This window comes from Caloenas nicobarica, chromosome 19 (genome assembly GCF_036013445.1).
Source record: "Caloenas nicobarica isolate bCalNic1 chromosome 19, bCalNic1.hap1, whole genome shotgun sequence".
Classification (NCBI taxonomy): domain Eukaryota; kingdom Metazoa; phylum Chordata; class Aves; order Columbiformes; family Columbidae; genus Caloenas; species Caloenas nicobarica.
In genome coordinates, this window is record NC_088263.1 from 3,543,538 (window position 1) to 3,566,339 (window position 22,802).

The 22,802-nt window shown below is 40.8% G+C and overlaps 1 protein-coding gene across 4 annotated transcripts in view; it reads right to left on the bottom strand.

The window, feature by feature from the left end:
- Positions 1-21,767, bottom strand: part of LOC135996412 (tenascin) — a 69,897-nt gene extending 48,130 nt beyond the window's left edge. For 3 of the 4 annotated variants that reach the window (XM_065648349.1, XM_065648348.1, XM_065648346.1), the window contains exon 1: positions 21,599-21,767. The gene's annotated coding sequence lies outside the window, so the exon portion shown is untranslated. Of the gene's footprint in view, positions 1-2,764; positions 2,847-21,598 lie in introns of all 4 variants that reach the window. The other variant, XM_065648347.1, reaches the window with a different exon arrangement.
- Positions 21,768-22,802: the final 1,035 nt, after the last annotated feature.

Here is a 22,802-nt window from a genome sequence, read left to right on the forward strand (position 1 = left end):
AAAGACCCTTCTCATTATGAGTTTGGTCCTGCTGCAATACATACACAACAAGAGGGGCGATGTTTGTAGCACATCTCTCAGAAATATTGAGAGTATGACCAACAATGTGTCTGTTTTTTACAAGCAGTTTGTCTAATACAGAATATTACTCATCCTAATGAACTGTGCCCCTCGTGTCTTCCTGTCGTCCTGACTACAACACAATTGCTTCAAAAATCTTGGCAATAATTCTGTGGCTGGAAAATCTACTGCTTGTCATGCGGAACAGTGAAGTCTAGAGCTGTTTTTCTAAGTCTGATCACCAGCATCTTCCCACCGCCATCACCCCCATTGGGCAGGAGTTATCTTCTACTCATCTCCTGTTTCCGTAGGCACAACCAGAATATAAATAAAAATAATAACAAAAGGTGCTGCGACCTCTCACATGTCTTAAATTTCCTTGATCAGGAGTGACTTGCTGCAGGACTGAATTTTGCAGTCCTGACACTTAACAAGTACTTTTTTTGTGTGCATGTGCATGTGCACATGTGTGTGTGTGTGTGTGTGTGTGTGTGTGTGTGTGTGTGTGTTCAAGATCTTCTTTAGAGCACATAAACTTCATGATTGAATGATACATCTGAAATTGTTGGTCTAGGTGCCCAGGATAGGGCAGTCGGTCTCTCTGATAAATGTGTTGTCCCTATCAATGTGATATGGGAGGAAGATATTTGGCAATGGCTCAGTCACCAGAGTAGTCGTGGTGTTGAAAGTTTGGAATCTCTGCAAGGAGAGTTGGGTTCAACTTCAAGTCAGAAGAACATAAAGACAATAAACATTTTTTAATCTCAGCCACAGGCTAAATTTGCCGTCTCCTCCTTACTGTTTGGTCTTGGAATTTTCCTTGTCTTATATAAATGCTAACTATAAAAGTGAGATGTAATCCAAACAAAAAAGACCATTCTTAGAAATACAGTTCTTAGAAACTTGATGACTACTTAGTAATTCTCTTAATAATATCTGGTGAAAGTTAGATGAACTGTGCATAGCACAAAGGAAAGGAATAATTTTCATTTCCACTGCAGCCCTTGCATCTGTGGATCTGAAAACACATCATAGTCTGGCTGTCAATAGCTGAAAAACTGCTAGGGTTTGTTGCTTTTCCCCCGCCTCCAACCATTCGTGCCCCGCTCCTAACATCAGAACTTTTTCAGGACCTTTCCATTTAATTAGAAATGTGGTTTTTAACAGGAAATTTTCAATTAATCTCAGAAAAACCCCAGGAATCCTGGCTCCTGGGGAATACTAAGCAAAAGTAACATATGAATATTTTCCTTCCCCAAAGACATATTTGCAGGAAACCAGCAGGTGTGAGAAGCTAAATTAATGTTTGCATAGTTTAAAAAGTTCTAGTGTTCCACTCTGGTCTCTCTTGCAAATTCATGAGTGACAGAGCAGTGAGAGGATTTGTGGGTATGTGGAGCGATAAATACGCAAATGAGAACCCAGTGCGATTTTAATCAAAACAGATTGCAGCAGTGAGGAAATGGAGGTGTTAAAAAGCATCTCAGCTGCCCTTCTTAAAGGAGGCAGAAGGCTGATCAGATTTGCTCAGACACCCTCTACATGTCTTGACTTGGAAATTAGACTTAAAGAAGGCAAGAAAAAAGAGGAAACAAAAGAAAACTATTCCTCTCTAAACAGATACTTCCAACATTACAGCAGGAGGGGACCAAGTATTGTCAGCATGTATTGGATTCAAGCACATCTTGTTAAAATCCTCATTAAAGTAGCAATGGGTTGGATTCTGACAGAGGAGAAGACTCAGTTGGAGAAGAGCCATGGCCCTCTAGAGAAAACACAAAACAATGCATTTTGGGGTTTGCTAATTGCTAACCCCAAAATAGTTTTCTGCGATCTATTAACTGAAGAAACTTCATATTTCAAGAACTTCCACCAAAGCATGATCTGGCCATATGTTCCCTGGGGTATCCAGCAGTGCATATGTGTAGGCACTGGCATCAAGATATCATCGTGCTTTCTCTTTATGTATTGCCATACAGACAAAAGAGTCACATTAGGAATTTGATGTGACCTGGAGTATTCTCTCCTTGCAGACCCAGGGAATTAGTGCATTTTCTACAAGGAACACAAGCAGTGCCATTAGAGAGGATTAACAAATTGAGAGTGTCTGCCAGAGTGCATTTTTACAAGACAAGGCTTCAAAAGATGCAACCTTTTAAAGAAAAAGTGCTAACATAGCTTTGCCAAGAGCATGCGACTCTTGAGGCTCCAGGCATCTTCTCACATACAGATGGATTAAGTCTGAAGTAAATTGAAATGTTCTCAAAGAAAGAGATGGGGGGGATGGCAGCTGAAACTTTTGACATAGCAGGCCAAATCACAAACAATTCTGACTTCATCATCTTTCACTGCTGTTTCCATACATTCGAAACTACAGAAAACCATTTTTTTTCCATTCTCAATTCCAACAGGGCAAAGGAATCAGCAGGGTTACTCAGTGTAGGTCAAAATACGTTAAATCACAGCAGAGAGCAGAAATTCATAACAGTCCTAACCCATCAGTACTGAATCTTTCCAGCAGAACTGATCAAAGCCAAATCGTTGCCTACTTCCCCCTCCCTTCTTTATTCACATTGTATTCATTCTAAGAAAAAGAATTTTAAGGCAGCCAAATCTAGAGTAATTCGGAAAACCATTGTGTTCCCCAAGGCTTGCAGAGAAGGTGCAAAGAAATGTTGCGATTGTTTCTACATCAGTTACACACCATAGATGTGAATAGGTCCTTAGATGTGAAGCTCCAAAGGGAAATACTCCTAATCCAGAAATTTTCTTCAGTCTTTAATTGACTGCATGAAGAGAGGGAAAGAGAATAATAACTATCAAAGAAAGAAAGAAGCCAATTCCCTCATTCTCCCAAGTTCTAACAAATAAAATGCAGTATGATAAACTGTAATCCATCCAGTTTCCAAATTGAACTGTGGAGACCTACCTCTAATTTGTATTCGAACAACTTCACTTCTACATACATAGTCAGTTCATGAAAAAGAAACATCGTCCATATACTCTACAGTTTTCTATATAAGAAATCCCACATCTGGGAAACCTGCAAACAGCTATGGATCTGGACTCAGTGACTCCCCTCTTTATAAACAGCAAAATGCCAAGTCACCAATTTGAAAGCCTTTGTCACTCCACTCTGCTCCAGATTTACAGACTGAACCTATTCCTGGAAATTAAAAGGAAAGAAGAGCATTAACCAAACAATCTTGCTGTCTGAGGATGTCCAACCACAGTGAAAAAGGGGGAGAAGACACTCTGCAACAACTTCATGGAGAAAGAGGCAAACAACTGGAAGTTTTAAAACGTGTTTAACTAGAGCAGTATTAAGTCTAAAGATACAAGGTGGTACAGGTACTAAAATCCACTTTCTGTCACAGAAGTGATTCAGTGATGTCTCAGAACCAAGACCCCCTGGCACCCATGGGTGCTGTACGTAGCGCAGAAAGCTTTTTCTGCAAAATATTTTGTAATTATTCTGGTCAACCAAAGCGTGATTCCTCCATTTTAAATACGGAAAACAGAGACGCAGAGAGGCCAGCACTGAGACACCCCAGCTCCAAGAAACTTCTACATTTAGGCCTAAGTATTTTACCCACTGCAAGATGGATGAAGCTGATCCAGCTTTGCTGGGTCCCATTGCAGGGTTCAAACACAAGCACATCCCAGAAGGCATTCATAGCACCTCGCAGCATCATTCTTCCCTTTTCATGAGTCTGCCTTTATGGCTTAAACCCTTTTTATTTAAGGGCAAACTGGCAGTTTGTGTTTGATGTGGGTAAACAGCCACAGCTCAGAGCTCTGGATACACCCTGAAGCCACCGGTGTTTCCTCCAGTGCTAGCACCGCACGTTTAAGAGCAGCTCCCTCCACAGGCCTGAGAATTACAAATACGGGCACTCTGAACACAGAGATGGGAGCGGATTTTCATACTTAATTCCTGATTGATTTCTGAGCTCTCACAGATAAGAGTTTTCACGAGCAGAATGCATCCATCATACATTCTAATAGCCTCACCCATGCCACCGGAATTGCTAATAAAAACAAAACAAACCTTAGATTACCGCAAATTAACCCCTACAGTAGATCCTGGTGATCACCAGAATTGTAATCAGACTTACATCTCAGACTGTTTTAAACAGCAACAATCCAAACAAGCACACAGATACATTTTGCCCCATCCAGCCCCTGTGGTCCTGCATTAAACATCACTCAGCTAAGCATGAACTCTTCACTCCAGTTAATTTTTCTCTTAGATGACATTTCTACTCTATATAGTTTCTGGTTCACAGATTCTACAGTATGTTATCTTTAAATAAAACCAGTTGAATCCATTTTAGGCTCCACCCATTCTACCTTGTCTGAAAAGCAGCATGTAGTCAGGGCTTTGCCAAGGCTGTTTTGGAAGGAATTTTAATTAATTGCTTTGTGTACAATTTAGAATTTAGCAAAGGCTCATATTTCAAAGCCTTCAGCATGACAGTACCACAAAAGAGAAAGGAAAAATAACCCACTGAAGCCAACATCCATAAAAATGTGAAAGAGCTATGGTAAATTCTGAATGATAAGCATAGAAGAAGCCCTATGAGACACTAAACCTTCTGTCCTACAGTGACTATTTTGAGTTAAATTAGCATGGTTATTCCATTATAAACTACTTTGTTTCAAAAGTTTTGTACTCTTACCCATGGAAAATCTCTCTAGGTCTTATCCTTGTTCAGGGTCTTGGAGAGAGAACAGACCTTTCCAAACTAAACAAGGAGTTTGGCTGCTTTTCAAAGCAGAGCAAAAGTTCAGAGATCAGAGGTGCTCATCTTCTAGTATCAGTAACACTTTTGATCAATAAAGTATTAAATATAATGAGCATATCTCATGAATTAAATGAAAAATTAACTCAGCTGGCAGAGATACAGCTAGGAGAAAATGACTGCTGAAAACGTGCAAAAATTAAACAGAAGTGAAAACCAGATTACGTGATGCGGTGCCTGCAATAACAGGATATTGAACTCAACAACCAAGAGGTGCCTTCTAGTCCTAAATACTTCTTTGATTTATGTTTCTTAGGAATTACCTGGCTGATGATGAGAAAACAAAGAAATCCTGCCTGCATATACTACGGCTGCTGTTGCTATTCCATCCAGAGCAAAGGAGCAAGAACTCAGAGGAGGGCCAGGGGTATGGAAATGTCACTGTGCTCATGAGAACCGAGGTCATTCCTAATTTCTTGCATGAGTTTAGCCAAGTCAATTATCATCCTGATTTCTAATAAGTCTCTGGCAGATCTGCACCCTAAAGAATGTGCAAATAACTAAACTAAATTACTTAATGTTTTTTTTTTTATGTTTCAAATTCTTCCGCTAGAGAGATTCTTCAGTTTACCCTTTATGAAAAGACTTTCCGTGCTCTCATTCTTTCTGCCTAACTTCTCTGTTCTTCATGCCAGAGGTTGTCTCTTAACCTAGTTATATACTACCTACATTAGAGGAAGACACAAGTCTTTTAAACAATAATAGCCAAGTGGCTACAGTTTAATCAGAGTCACCTTCTAAATAACCCACAGATAAACAGTAGACAAGATTGATGGTGAAAAGGGCAAATGAGATGCCTTTAGAAATTCTACAATCTGGCTAAAGAAGAGGCGCTCTGAAACAACTTCCATGGTGTTCAAGGCTTCTGGGTGTAAGGTCATGGGATAGTTTGGGTTGAAGGGCCCTTCCCAGCTCCCCCAGTGCCCCCCCTGCCACGAGCAGGGACATCTGCACCAGCTCAGGTTGCTCAGAGCCCCGTCCAGCCTGGCCTGGGATGTCTCCAGGGGATGGTTCAGCCACCACCTCTCTGGCCAACCTGGGCCAGGCTCTCACCACCCTCAGGGGCAAAAATTTCTTCCTCATGTCCAGCCTGAATCTCACCTCTTTTAGTTTAAAACCATTATACTTTATCCTACGGCAAGATACTCTTGTTAAGGCCATGCCTGCACAATCATTTATAGAATAAACTCAGTGCCTCCTTTGGAGCCATTCCAGAGGCCAGCCACCATCGGAGAAAATTAAATAGCAAACCAGCGTCTAATGTTATTAAAAGAAGACTAGTCTGATTTAAATACTTAGTGTTACTGTAAGGAGATTTCCATTTTAAGTGTAACAGTCATGGCCCGGGGACACCTCCTGCACCAGGGCAAGGGGCCACTGCCATGAACATTCCCTCCTGCAGATAACTTCAAAGTTGTACATTCAGACTGCCATGCTAAAAAGCAGCCAGCTATCCCTTGAAGAAATGGCACAGCATGTATTGTAACATAATGCTCTCGTAACGGCTTGAACCCTCACCTAACCAAAATGATCATGAACAGCAAGCGGAAAACCTCAAGAACAAAGTTTTGCAACATCTGCTGTCCCACCACCAGGTATCACAAGTGTTATGCAGAATTCACCTTAAGGAAACATCATCCACTGAATCCTTGAATATCACAGTTTCTTTTGGCTCATGTCAGCGCCTTATGGCTATTTAAACACAGTTATATGAGAAGCATCCAACGTGGCATGACATAATAGTCATATACAGCCAACCAGGCTCAGGAGGAAACGTACTAAACACAGGAATCAAAAGCTCTTAACTCATTTTTGGTACCACTAGAATTAATGAAATTATCCAAGTTCCAAACGAATGAAGATAAATGCTGAGCGGCTTAGATGCATAATGCAGAAATAATCAGACCATGCTCATAACTTGGTGTTTAATCTCTCATGTAATATACTGTTAAATATGCATAATTAGAAACAAATTAATGCTACATCTCAGTCTGGCTTGCAGATGTGTTGCCTTCAAGCACGCTCATGCCTCTTGACTATGGATAATGCGGTTTATACCAAATATGCCTCCAGCTTGTAACGTTGCAGAATCTTGCCTTTTTAGTTAATTTAACTGCAGAAGCCTTTCCTGCCTTTTGTTAGCGAGTGTAAGGTCTCTGCTGCTATACCTTGCCTAGCAAAAGTGTGCCAGGATGGGAGACTGCGCTCCATGTCCTCGTCATTCACAGGGGCAATACAAGCACTGTCTTGATACCCAAGTTGAGATTTCTAAGCACCCAGCTGGAAACCCACATATTTCCTGAGAAGTGCCTACAAAAAGCACATCGATGCTGTTCAATAATAGGTGTGAGACACCCTGAGAGCACCGAGGCAATACACCAGTGTCACTGGGTGTACGTGGGGAAGGGATCTGCACCACCTCCTGGCAAAGGGTTGTTTGGTGTGTGACCCCACAAGCGTTCCCAGCATCAGCTCCTGGCTGCCAAGGCTCCGAGCACCCAACAGAACCAAGCCAGACAATGGGAGCTGTGAGCAAAACCCAGACTTGCTCCACGACTGCAAACCTGTGCCAGAGCCCGCTGGTTCCAGGAGGGCAACGGCCCAACGCAGGGTCCAGCCAGCAGCTTTGGAGAGCACGGTGGGTTATTTGCGACCAGGAAAATCTGCCTCCCGTGTCGAATTTCCATCCGTGTTTAATCCCAGTGGCTGAGGAAGACATTGGCAAAGCGTATGCCCTGCCGGGCGAAGGAGAATAAAGCACTTCAGTGCAAATGGAACTTAACGTTTATTTTGGGTATGCGATGGAGTCTGAATTTGTGTGATAGAGTAATCCTGACAATGAGGTCATGTTTTCCTCTGAAGTGGCTTCTTTGTACCCTGGGTTAGTTAGCAACGCTTTTTCTGTTATCGAGCATCCGATTAAACTCACAGAAGAAGGGTCTTTAAAAAACAGTCTCAGGCAGAACTGAGAATTGAATAAACAAATTGGTTTTTTCTTTTCATTTTATCCAACAGAAAAAGGAGAGGGGAATAAGATGGGAAAGGGGCACAAGAAAGGGCTTAATTGCTCTCAGATGAGAGAACAAAGGTCTTAACCTATTTTCAAATTTTTTAGAGCCCAGCCCAGTGGCAGGTATTAGTTACACACATCCATGTGGCAAAACCTGAAGGATCCTCATGCTGGAGCAACACAGCACCCACCTTCAGCATCACGAAATCCTTACCAAAACACGGGGCTTTTGTTCCATTATTAGGCAGGTAAACTAAAACATGCCCCCAATTTTTATTTAACTTGAAGAAAAGCAGCCCTTTGGATGAGAATATCTTTTTGTCCTGCAGCTCAGACAACTTTTATAATGCTTTTTAGTTCCCTTTATAATGGGGCAAGAACACCAGCTCAGCTCTGACAGCAGGGAAGGAGTGAGTTATAACTAAATCATTACTAGTTTCCCTGCAGGACACACATCCAAGGTCAGTTTAGATTGTGAAGTTTAAGAAGAGCAAAGCTTGAGTTGTTTTGCCCTGATTTATCTGTAAGCACTCAAAGATTTTATAAACTGTAAGATATCTGCTGATAAATACCTGTATTTATTAGAATTACATTATTTCAGACATCAGTCATTCCCTATATTAGAAAAAAAAAAAACCCGAACAACAACAAGAACAAAACAAAACACCAACTCAGTTCCTCTCATTCTGCATTATTTCATTCAATATTTCCCTGTCCTTTCCACCGGATGTCTGAGCAACCAAACAGATGTATCAAGGTTGGCTCTATAAAAAGAGCACTATAAAAGAACTGTGATCAAGTGATGATAAAACAACAGGTAGAACTGGTTGAACATTTTTTCACAAACCATATTTTGCCATTGAAAGATGCCATTTTTCACTCAATACTGAAAATTCTGCAGAAAGAGAACTAAAATATAGTCAGTAGCATTTCAGGAGTCTCCTTGCTCAAGAAGAAATTCCATCCCACCCCACCAAACCTTTCGGAGGAGATCTTTAAAAATAGTGATTTTTCTGCTACAGTTTGCTTTGAACAAAATGGCCTTTTTGAAAAAATAACCACCTCAATCATTTCTTCAACCTCCTTTTCCTAATAAGACACAGAGCAGCCTGGACTTCACTTACTAAGTAAAAAACACAGAAGTGAAACTACAGCGCTCATGTTCTCTTTCATGCCAGGACAGGAGAAAAGAATTTATCTTGTGTTCATTTACACCTCTCAGAGTGCAGAGATGTGCCTGCAGTGAAGACACATCAGTACATTTTAAAACACCATTAGACAGCAAACTGAATTTTCAGGTAGCAAAACACTTCAAAAACAGTGGTCCAAGAGCCAAAGGGCTTTTTATTGCTGGCTGATTCATTGTCCAACTACCTTTTGTTTCTTACAGTCTTTGGGAACACCGATTCTTCTGTTTGCAGGGCAAGTTCTGTTGATTATACAAAAAAGTATCATCACTACTGACAATTAACACCATCCCTGCACCCCCAGCTTGTTTGGCTTGAAACCATCTTGGCTCAAGATGTGAAACAAACAGCTTGAAATATAGAGAAAAGAGAAGAAAAAAAAGAGCTGGGGAGGGGTGGGAGGGGGAGTCGAGGAGACAGATATTCTGATTTATCGGTTTTCTAACTTGATTGTTCTGTTCTGGTGTATCAGCCAACTCCGCTTTCTCTTTTCCTACAAAGTGTGTTGGACCAGCTGGTGAGTTTGACCTGTGGCAGTTGAGTGATTGACAGCAGCTAAAAATGTGTCTCTGTATTACTGTTTTTAAAAAATAGTTTTTGTTTGAGGCAAAATAAGGATAAGATTGCGTAAAAAGGATGCTCTGAAGGAGTTCAAGGGAATAATGCAAACTGCAGTGGGTGGACTGAAGTAATGTCTCACATGGTTTATGTTGCTGCTTCTTGCTATATCAGAGGTGCAAAGCCCAGGAAATTAAAGTCCTGCATCTATAAAATGCACAGGGTTTTTCTACAAATTTGGTTTATTCCCTTTATGTGAAGAGGCAAAACTCTGCTGAGCTGAAAAAGCCAAACAAATGTTCATTTGGAGTAAATTTTTTAAAAAATATAGCCGACATTTTCTACAGTGCCTTGTGCGTTGGTGTGATTTGGGTCCTGCTGCGCAGGCAGCACAAGGAAGGGAGGATTTATCTTCAGAATTTGTCCTGCAGGGATGTGTGGAAGATGCCGGCAGGCAAGGGAGCACACAGCTCACTTCTGCTCTGCCACAGAGCCCTGGCTTGTGGTGCTGGGGGGATGGATCCTTCTGGAGAGTAGAGTCTTCCCTTTCAGAAAATTTGCAATACAAAGTGCCAGATGGATGTACTAGGGAGTCTTCTGCTGCCTGGTGGGAAAATCAAAGTGGAAATAAATCTTGAGATGAAAATTGCATACATATATGTATATATGGCAGCCAACGAATATGTTCATTTGGGAGTTCCAGTTCAACGGAATAGTGAGGCACAGACTGTTACCTTATAGTATTATAGCAAAGTGAAAAATGAACAGGTCTCCCACTGAATGGATTCCCCAGGCCTAGAAAAACTGTCTTAACAGCAGTTGAGACAAAAGCTTCCTAACCGAGGGTCTGCCATCTCAAAGTCTTCTGAACCGCGACGAGAGAAATGAAGCTAAATGGAGCTGGCTCGTTAGGGCTGGAGGCGCTGGGTTCCCACAGAGCCACGTGCTCTCGGCAGAGACTCCAGAAAGCGCTCACGACTTCGGGATTAATCGTGTGGTCTCGTGGTTAGAGCCCAGGACTGAAACTCAGGCATCCTGCACTGAAATTATTTTATAAATCATCTGGTGTCTCTCTGTTTATCCACCAGCAAAACCTCACAGGGGAAAATGTATGTCTCTGTGAATTAAGTATTTCAAGGACCTCACAGGAAAGGTACTGACAATTTTCCATAATTAAACATCTTCCTGTGGAGTGCTATAAAGTTGCCAGAAAATACATAAGCAAAAAGCAAAGAACTGAAGGGTTATCCCCTGCAATATAAAGGAGAAAAGGAATCACAGATGGGGAAATGCATTTTGCACTGAAGAAGAAAGTCTGACCAGAGTTGTGCTGCGAATACGCAGATAACTACATGACCGCTTGAAATTCTAGAGTAACAAGAGAAAATTGAAGACTTAATCTGAAACCAAAATATAGGATATGACAAGCCAATAACCAGAATAAGAAAATGAATCCATGGAAATAAAAAAGGTTAACAAAACGCACAGAGAAATACACCAGAAAATTTGAGAAAAATATGCAAGTGAAACAAAATACATGGGTGCAGCTAATTATCTTATATCTACAGAATGGCATTTCATCTGTAACAGTCTCCAGACGTTTTATGAAATCAGAGTAATCGTTGACACACACGCGTACACACAACCTTCCTCTATGATGAGCTGTACCCACTGTTGTGTAGCAACATCTGCTGTTACACAACTGATGTGATTCATATTCTCAGACAGAAAGAAGAATCCTACATCCAGCTCAAACCACTGAAGGATTTTTATACAAACCACAAGAAACAAACCAGTTATTTAACGGGGCAGATTATTCAAACATGTTACATACAAACTAAAAGATAGAGACAAAAGAAGTGTTAACTATGGGAGAAGTAGCACCAACTCTGTCTAGTCTAGCTCCCGGTGGCTGAGATAAGGCACAAGTTAACAGGGATTTCTGTGTGTCCTTGGAGCTTGAGTTTTTGTTAAGAGCTCAGACACTTGAGCATCGATTTCTGATAATAGGAACTCAGAAAAGAGAAACAAAACAACCGGGTCAGTGGGGTGCTTTGGAGCTGCATTCAGACTCGTGGCAGGGTGCACAGTGATCAGCCAAGCAGAGCAATTTGCTACAAGCTTGAGAGGAGAGCAAAAAAAAAAATAGGACTATACGTTTGCTAAATACTTTTTTTTTGTGCTCCCATCTGCAAAGTAATCTCTGTTTTTACTGTAGCTCTCAGAGCTGGAAGAAAATAGCCTAGACAAACTGTGGATTTGAAACAGCAGGACACAGTGATGTGAACAGCAACAAAGGCAATGGATTCAGAAAAACTGTCACTGTTCTAAAAACAGAAACAGAACTATAGAAATGGGTCATCTCAGAAGGACTCCATGGAAAGCAGAAGAGATGTGCTCACACCTTCCTTTTGCTTAGTTTCCCACTGAACCCCCCGTTTGCATTTACAGCACAAAAGTGAGTTTTACCCATTAGTCTCTGAAGACATATGTGGAGCTCTGTGTTGTTAAATCTGGAATTGAATGAGGTCCATAGCAGAGCTGCCACAGGCACTGCAACCCAGATTAGTGCCTTTTCCAATATAAAATACCCCTTTCACAGCAAAAGCAACTTCGGGGCATAATCTCACAGCAGAAATAACTCTTGCCTCCTATGTACGTACTGTACCTTTTAATAAAGCCTTTCCTAATAGCAAAAGCATTTGCTCGGTCTCTTGGCTTTTTCCTCTTCAGAGGAAAGACGCAGAGCTGGAAAAGATCTACGGTTTTCTAAACTTGTCTTTGGAAAGTTTCTTTGCCAAGTTACACTTTGTCAGGAGCTCATTATTTTCTGGGTAGACATTAGAGACTTCACTTAGAAATATTCTGAGGGCTTTGCTGATGCAGTTTCAAACTATGAGGTTTGTGTGCTTTTTTGCATGAATCACAGCAAGTTACGTTCATTCCACATGCAAAGTTCTGCTTCATTTCCAAACACTTCTCCATAGTGTTTTTTCCAAAACCACCTATAGGTTTTCCACAGTCCATTTCAAAAAGTTCTAGACGGCTTTGTGATGAGATGGGAAGAACTGAGATTCAGGACCTTGGAATTTTCTTTCCACGGTTTTCACATTGAGCAAGTTTCTGAGAACAAAGCAGCAGGCAGTTCTGGGAATAGGGAGCTTGGACAGGCTCATTTGTCCCTCAAATTCACAACTGAGGTATTAAACATCAGCTTTTATACAGATAATGAGAGACAGGAAAATGAATCATCAAAACTCTTGATAAATATAATATCAATAGGTGAATAAATAGTTGATCTGGTATAAAAAGCAGGTGCCAAATGAATACAATTACCAAAAAAAGTGACAACTATGCTGTAGAATATAGGATCTTTGCATTTATGAGAACCATGAACTGTTAACATTTTAAACAACTACTCATGTAGTATATAAGTGAGTAGGCTAAGCACACGGAGACAACACTGCCTTGTACAGCATTTCTGACGAAGCCGGTTTTTAAATTTCTCCTGGAGATCAGAAGAGGTTAGCCAAAATACTATTCCATACACCCAGCATCACACTTTTCCATATTTAAACTGATTTTAGCTCAAGGGACGTCACATACGGAGGTAACTGATGTCCAATTCTTCTGTTGTAATGACTTTGCTGTAACTAAGAGCACAAATAATTTACATGTGTATTGGTCTCGAATAACAAGAAGTGTTTAAGAAGTATGAACTGCTACAGATGATACTGGTCAGCAGGATACTTTCATTATTCCTTGTGGTTATTATTTGCATGCAGTTTGTAATTTTACTTGGATTTAACCATATACTTATTCGCGCACTGAAAATGACATCTCTCAAAACATCTTAGTCATAAAAGCCTGTACTATTCTTGCCAAACAAAAATATTATTACTTGTCCCCTGTCATTAGCAGACTTTCATTGTTGTCTTAAAAGAAGCTGGGGAAACAGATGCGAAACCCTTCTTCAGACAATTCTTTGCTTTTAAACCAATCTTTAGTCGATTTGGGCAGCTTTTCCTCCCTGCCAGAGCTCCTCTGTCCTTGGTACTAACAGCTGAAATGTGCAGGAATGTGCAGATTTTTCTAACTCACAAGACCACAGAAGGATTTCCTTGAAATCTGACTTCCAGTAATAGCCTCCAGGCTTGATATCTGCTTGGCCTGCTTCTGTCAGATGCGGTAGCATCAAGAATTTGCATCTTTGGCAACCTAGCAAACTCTTAGTAGAACAAAATATACAAGGAAGAGTGAAGATGGAGTGAAATCAACCACAGCTTGGCAAGGCAAAATATAAATCAGATTCGCAATCTATGAAACAAATTGAGTGCAAGGCATTTGGAAAAAGAGAGGAGACTGTTTCTAAAAAGTCCAGTCTGAGGATGTTTCTCAGTGCCCTGATGTAAAGCAGAAGCACTTATGTAATGTAATGGAAAATACAGCCGTATACACAGCCCTGAGCAAGTGATTAGTGGCAACGGTGACTGAACGCGGACAAAAATCTGCACTGCTGTTTCAGATGTCAACAAATTGGGCACTGTTACACTAATGGGAGACTTGAGAGACCTCCACCAGCACCACTCTGACCTCGTTCTCTTAACCCACGGTGACTTGAGACCCATCGGTGCTAAAGTCTGAGCTGACAGCAATTTGAGCCATGGAATAAAAGAAGGGATGTGGAGCTCAATTATCCAGCAACGAGTCTCCAGTGAAATCAATGCAATTGTGTCACATGAGAATTTAGCTGGCAGCCTCTGAATTCTGCATAGGAGAAAACCAACCCCTCAGAAACAAAAGTTGGAGTGAAGTGGAGAAGGAATAATGCAGACAATGAAGTGCCACTCTGTGCATGAGAAATGCTCAGTGGATTCTAAGTGCCTCTCTGTCAAACTGGGTTTATCCCCATGTTACTCCATGAACAGTACTGCTGACCTATGTGAGTACAAACCACATCAGATCAGGCAAAGGCATCCTCTGCAAAAATAAATTTCTCTACCGTATAATTAAGACAATGTCAAGCAGGTATACTATGTGCATATTCAACACCCCATATCGAAGCGAAATAGTAATTGCTCACGTTAGCTGAAAAGGCTCTCTCCCCATGTGTAACCACTGAAATTAGACACCATAGACTCAGTTTTTATTCACACTACGGCCCCTTTTTGTCAGTGCAGTAGGGCATATTAATAGGATATAAGATGATAGTATATAAGGCATATTTCTATTTATAGGAATTACACTTACATCAAGTGTGAATTTCATGTATATACAAAGAAAAAAAAAAACAACATAGTTTAAGGGTTCCTGGACATGTTCTGAGTGACATAGACAGTAGGAAAGAGAATACAGCCACAAGATGGAAAGCACTGTATTAATCTAGGCATTACACCACCAGAAGAACGGGGCTTCTGAGAGCGCGCTTGGGGCAGTGACACCAAGTTCCCAGAGACACAACAGCCTGGGCACCAGCAGGGACAGGCACACAGGGCTGGCTGGTAGTAAACCATATTTCCTTGCTTCTGCCAGCGACCCTGGCAAATCCCAGCGTACTACTACTAGGGTAAATAAACTGCATATGAAATAACATCCTGAGAAAGACAAAAAATGTGAATAATGTCTAATGCATTTGAGAATGGTGCTCTCTCTACATCCTGCACTCTTCCCATCAAACCTGGAGCTGTAGCACTTATGGTGTTGGGTCACTCTGATTGACTTGCTAAGCTGTAAAGTGTATAAGTCTACATCATAATTAACACTTGGCAGTGGAAATAGAAATTGCCTGGCTTGTAGATGGTATATCCTCCAATAAACACTTCACTTGGCCACCAAACTGGAAAAATAGATAGGACATTCATAAGGACTGCTCACCATGGGAAATGCCAGCATTTCTTCCTGGAAACTATTTACATTGCCAAAATACTTCAATAAGAAAAATGATCTGAGATCTTTCCTTTAATATGCATCCTGTTCTCATGTGACTTGTAGTCTACAGTGTACAGCATTCATTCTGAGTCAGACTTGAATTACTGCAGTACAAGCAATGCAGCAGGGAAGTACAAGCCACAAGTAAAGGAAAAATATGCGTTACACTGTCTCACTAAGAGGAATGGATTGCCTACACATCACAGGCTACCTTTATATCTTTCTTGGCATAGACCTTTGTCACACAGCACAGAGAAACTATTTAGGAGGATTCAGCATATCCAAAAGGGGCTGGTTTTCCCAAAGAACAAGTAAAAACAAAGAACCAGTGCAAAGCAGACAGTGAGGTCCTTTTGAAAGCCTAACAAACTGACTTGTGACAAAATGAGATCACGCCAGGCCAAGGAGGAAGATAACCACTCAAGTCTTGTACTGAAGTGTATAACATACTGAGACGGAACCTCTCCTGGCCAAATAAAGGCTTTTCATCGAACCCAAGAGGCAGAACACCATGGTCACAAGCGTTCAGCTCACAGTTGGCTCTCCTACCTGCTAACACTGAATTCTCTCTTCAAGACAAGCCCAAAACTGGTTGACAAGATCTGTTTTCAGTTCTTTTAATTTCCTGGGAATGAAAAGCAAACTCTTCTCTTGAAAAATAAATCTTTTTCTTAAGCCCTCTCCAGGAGGAGTTCCTTAATTGTGGAAATAACTATTTAGCCAGTTCTTACGAGCACACAAGGAAACAATCTCACAGTTTAATTTTCGTGTCTACTCAGAAGAAGATATTGACATCCCCTTTTAGCTTAATGCAGCCAGCATAATGTAAAAGAGCATAAATTTAAAGAAGAACCAAGACTTTAGGTTAATATTATTGTTAATGTCATAATGCCGTGAGAAAATTTGCATTTGTAATTTTAGGTTTATGAGTTTATGTTGTTCTGGTGCATCTTGGGATAAGGCACAGACAAATACTCAAGTATTAGTTGAAGCAAAATCATTACAGTGGAATTTCTGCAGGCACCCGATTTCAGACTCCTTTGAGTATCTTGGCTGATATCTATGCCCATACAGTCAAAGCCATGGCCTGGCATGGGGAGGAGGCAGACTGCTACAATAGACCTTTGTTGTGCCTGTGATTCAAGCAATTGTTTTTAAAATCTGTATTAAAGATTCCTCTTCTACCACCCTGTACTTCCTGCTCAATTACTAGAAAGAATATGTTTTCTAAGCATGAAACAATATCATTTTTGTCAAGACTTTGAAGAAAGCTTCCTTTCTCTTCCCTGTGCAGTTGTGGTTATGGGGAAGGCATTTCTGTGTGAGTAATCTTCCTAAGTGGGAAGCAGAGCTCCCCTATTGCTGGGGAAGAATGGACCTCCAGTAGGCTGATAAGTGATGGATGACTGAATGCAAACTTGGCAACATCGTTCTCTGCTCCCCAAAGAATACAAAATGCCACAGGCTATTTGTACACAGGGAGTCCCCAGTTGGAAGTTCTGAAAACTTGGCAACATCCCACCTTGGTTTAATTGAAACTACAGTGGCAAGACAATTAAGGACGGGAATTTGGAGAAATTTCTTGTGACAAGTTCAACTCAGGATGAATGTCACTTTGTGATTGACTCATGCATAAGCCAAACAAAAACATAAATGGAAAGTTATTCTCATTGATTCCACAACCAGAGCAGCAAAATCACACATTTATTTATGAGAACTTCATAGGATATAACGTATGTTAACCAGTATGTTTTAAATAAGTCTAAATCCAGATAAACTCACTGAAGCCACGGGGTTTTTGTCATTTTGTCAACAACAGGATATATATACAGTACGACAGAGAGAGAAAAATCCAGTAAAATATTGCCATTAACACCATATCTAGTTATAAAGGCATGTATATCGTTCCAGTGAATGCTGTAATAAAGAGACACTAAGTAATTCAAATCTTGTCCTTTTAGCAGAAGGATCCCTATTATATTCCCTCTTTCAACACCTGAACACTTTCTGCTGGATCAAGAGCTCTCTCGTCAGGCAGAATCCCATTCCAACTCCTCCTCCCCAGGTTTGGTTACATCAGACATTGAAAGACTTCACTAGCTGGAAAAAGGCCAGGGTTTTAACTTTTCTCACATGTGGAAGGCATTTAACTTCAGCTCAGATTGGACAGAGGGTCGAACGCACGAGTGGACAGTAAGCACTGAGTTAGGGGATATTTTACACTTGTATAAACCCCAGAGCTTGGTGGAAACTGAGACAGCTCAAGATTGTCTCCCGGGGCTGTTAATTTTCCTTCTTTCCGGCAGTCCCGTTCCTGAAACCGTTGCCTTCTTCCTTCTCTTTACTAAACGAAGAACTTTCCTGAACAGCTAATAATAGCAATTGTAAGTTCTTTGTGGCAGAGAGCATCACTTATTATGCCTCTTCACTCTTTCTGAAACAAAAAAAAGGTCCTAAAATGCTGTAGCAATAGTAACATCATCAACTTCTAATAAACTCCTACAGAAAACCAATACAAGCCATGGACAGCAAGTCCTCTTCAATATCAAGCAGTTTAATGAATTAAATTACACCTTAGAAACTCATAAGTGATCTGTACACATCCCTTATTTTCAGCTCTTGATATCAAGTTATGATGCTTCCTGTCCAGAACTTACCAGTTATTAGTCCTACAATTGCTTGCACTAATTTTGAATATTTCTCAGCCTGGGTGATGATAAAATATTTACTCAACTTAATTCACTCCAATTGCTATCTTCCTTAGTTTCCCACTTCAGTAACAAAGATTGTTCTGAAATATTGCATCAGCAGCTTCCTTAAAGCTACTAAGGGGAGCTGTTACATTGCACAGTAGTTTCAGACTTCCTTAGTTTATAACCACAGGTTTTGATAACAGAGACCAGTCATCTTTGCAAAGGGTTTGCTAAATTCACACCAGAAATTAAGTCTGAGAAAGTGCATGTTGGTAAATCTGAGCACAATTTTAAAGCCCAGTATCTCAATACTGCCATAGTTCAAAACAAATACCTTCGTATTATTGGAAAGCTGAGATTTCTAACTTACCAGTGACATAAATCATCCATTCCTAAGCCTAGAGCTTTATGAGACATTGGACCTTAAAACTGTCAATGGCCCTTCAGCTTAGCAGACTGTGATGGCACGTGTCCAAGGATGAATATATCTAATCACAGGCTTCACATTAGGGTAATTTTTAACCACTCTGAATTTCTCATGTTTCAATATATGTCACACAGGTAGGACAAGTAAACGTGTAGCTAATAATGAAGCAGATCCCACCCTCTGCACTTACACTTACTTCCAAATGTAATGTTCGACCCAGACAGATACCGGGTTCACTAATGGAAACAGCCAACTGAACAAACACTGTTTCTCCCTTAGATTGGCCAAGACGGGACATCCACTCACACCAGACAACTTTCATATAACCCAGTACACTTCATTGCCACTTAGCACCACTCAAACCTCCAAACACAGCCTACAAACCGTGATGAACAGATGTATTGTGGTGGTGTTCTTGGGAAATTGCAGAGAATTGCACAAGCAGGACTAGTAATTCAAATGGTTTAACCAGAAGGGCTGAAAGGGTTAAAGCTCCAGCTCCAAAGCAGCATCCCTGTTTCAAATGCACACTTGCTTCTCCATTCTGCTTCACTCTTGAAAAGGATGGAAAAGTCTTGAAAAACACAGGCTTTGCCATCTAATCCCATTTTCTTATAAAAAAGTGAAACAATACTCAAGAACACACTTTGACAGTCTCTTTACAGCAAGTCAGAACATCACACATTAATAGTCTTTAGCTTTTTTTTTAGATATTTTATAAAAAGCAGTGACATGAAAAATAAACCGCTTGATCTGAACTTCAAAAATCTTTAGAAATGCTGTTCTAGCAACTTGATATTTAAGTGAATACTGAGACTTGAGCCAGTCTTAAGGAACTGGGAATAAAAATAGAGAATAGATTTCCATTAACAAAAGCCTCCAACTAACACAGTTATTCAGAATTTTGTGAAGCACCTTTTAGCCTCACTTTAGGGATATTTCAAGTAAGTTCTAGCATCATTATTTCAACAGAGGAATTGGATCTGGTTGGTTCTCTTCTCATATGCCTCTCAGCACAATGTACCTGGATGAGATTTCTTCAGCACAGTATCAGCTTCATCCCCAAATGAGACATGACATTCTCATCCACAGGCTGTATGCATTTCAGCAGATCCTTTGGCTCTTCTACAGCTTTGGAAACACTGATAAATTAACTGTAGTTATAGGATTAAGGACTGGAACTTGCAAAGAATTTTCTCTGGGCAGAAAGGAGCCAGAGGCTAAAATTACTGAGCAAAAAATATGGGAAGCTAATAGCAATTTGCTGAGGATAGTGCCTGTGATAGGGTCAGAGGCAGTGGGGCACACAGCCCCTGTTCAGCATCTCTCTGTGCCACTTTTTCAGCTGTTTATCACCAAATCCTCCCCAGAGCAACAGTGCAGAGGGATGCAGCCAAAAGGGGATGCACGAGGAACACCCCGATAATCCTTCCTGGCACTTTCTAAATTCACCCCCAGGAAAGGTGAACTGCAGACAGACTGATTCTCTTCTTTGGGCTAAACACTACCATTCGATCAAAGATTGGCTGCTCAGCCCCCAATAGCAGTAAGAAAAAAACCCCAGAGACATCATAACACTTTGCTGGAAGTCTTCCTAGAACTCACAGGACTGTCACTAGCACCCAGTGTCCAGCTCATGCTCGGATTCAGCACCCTTCAGATTTTACAGCTTTAAAAGGCAAATGCACAACCCCAGCATAATAAAACAAAAGCTATGCATAACGTTAATCGGGAAGTGTGTAAAATGAATTCTTATTATTTAATATGATTAAAAAATAATCTGGGATTAAGCCTTTTACCCATGCCATACAATTGGATGAATCTCATTAGTTTCTATCTTTTCGTGAAGAAAAACTTCATAAATATCTTCATTATGCTTTTTAATTTTACAATAAGTCCAGTGTGCAAGAAAACATGTCACCATCATTTCAGGCTGAACATACCTTTCTCCTGGATAGTGCAACAGACTTTACAGAAGTTTACAAAAACTGCCAAAAACTCTATCTCCTAATAACCAGAGAGCAAATCAGGCAAGGAAAACTCCGCAAAGGAAACATGAACATGAAAGTTTGGAGTAAGTGGGCTTAACTCCTAAATGAAGGTAAATGCAATCACCTTCTCCCAGTCGGCTTCTCTATTTTAAACCAATTTGAGTCTAACTGTTAAGTGCAGAACACAGTCATGCAGAAAATCTCAGTGCACGAGCGGGCAAGTAGTAAGACACACTGAAAATCAAGTGTCTCCATTTTTCCATGCTGACGGAGAATTTCACCCTCCCACTCCACAAAACCCACCCGATTTAAGTACTGGTAATAAGATATCGGTGGAATCTTCCTTTGTCTTTTGCTCCCCGCTGCAGACAGACGTTTCCATACTTCTAAAACAAACTGGATCCCAGGGGGGTGGGGAGGAAGGCAACAAAGGGCTCAGTGCAAATTAAGTGTGCAGACAGCAAATTAAAAAAGAAAAGGGCCTAATGGTTTTTAAGTCGTACACAACAGCGTGGGAAGAGGAGTCATCTGGAAGGTTTAAGAACTGCAAGTGGATTTAGACTGGTACCTGAGGTGAGGATGGGGAAAATACTTGTATTACTTCAGTAGGGAAGGGGAAATCCCCAGTCTGATTTTCTACCCTCCTGTCAATTAGGTTTCTGTCTATGTTTCTGCATATGTCCAGCATTTAACACACTCATCCTTTATTCATTCATTGATCAGACTCATGTAATTGAAACATTTCTTACGTTATTATTACACAAATAGAACACAAACTAAAGACAGGCACTCTCCAATTCAAAAATATCCCCTAGTAAGAGCTGTGACTATTCAGACTGACAGTTGTAACTACGAGGGTCAGGACAGAACACCGTGTCATTGCAAACTTGAGAGGGAGAAGAGCTGCTCATTTTTTAATTCGGGAAGAAGCAGACTTACCTTACAGACTGACAGAGATCAGATCCCGCTGGGAGCAGTCTCCATGAAATAAATATGACGTTAAAGTCAGCTCTCGGCTTTGGACTTTGTTTGCCGTCCTGTCAAAACTCAGAGAAGTTGCGTTGTCTAATTTTGCCTGTAAGCGCGTGAAAGGCAGAAACGTTTGACAGTAAAGCAAACTGGCCAGATCAGCCAGATTCTGCTGGGTTTATATAGCTGAGCTGCAAATCCCGATCCTTGGCTCATTCCACTGTAATAGGATGCCTGAAGGCATTTTTTTCAGTTTTGCTTTAAAGGAACAGCCTCTCTCTTTGGCTTCGCTTCTGAAAGGCACACACACACTCACACACAGTCATACGCACACAAAAAAAGAATTTGCATGCAATTTATGGCTAAAGAAGGAAACCCCTGAACCATTAAAAAAAAGAAAAAGTCAGCTCAGGGCAAATGACTCAGAAAGCAGAATTTTTCCTTACAGCATCAGCATAGTACATTATCAGGAGTTTTAATCCTCTCCTACCCATTATTTTAACATTATGAAATAGTAGCAAACAAATAAAATCAGAGGAATCCCAAGCAGGATTTCAATTCCAGAAACTCTTACAGAACATAATGGGTCTGATGCACAGTTACTGTAAATCAACCCCACTCCACTGGAATCAACTGAAAACATTCAGATTTCCACATGCTGAGGATCTGGCAGATCTCCCTATTTCCAAGCTTGTGATCTCCTTCGCATCCTTTTGCACTTCTGCTCTATCAAGAGCCGTAGGGAGAAGAATAGAGAAATCAAGAGAAACCTCTAGTGAGCAGACTCCTAGCCTGATTCTTTGTATAAAGAGAGAGAAAAGCCAGAAGAGAATGACACTGGAGGGATTTCCTTTCTTCTCAGATCTGATAAAAAGAGATTACGTGGCTGTGTGTGTGTAAAGATAACCCAACCACTTTTGTGAGGCTCATGGTTTCTCAGTCATTGGATTCTCTGTGCTTCCCATCCCAGAAATATCAATAACACACAGAGTGCTCATCTGGGACCTTTCCAGGGCTGTTTGTTATCTCCGACTGCCCTTCAACCTCAGGCTTGTGGCAACAAGAAATGACCACAGTTAAAGGATTCTCATTAACACTGATCTGCCTCCTACCCCGTACTAAAGATCTGCCTGCCCCTTGCCTACACCCCAGCCCACTACTGGTTTGTTTTTCC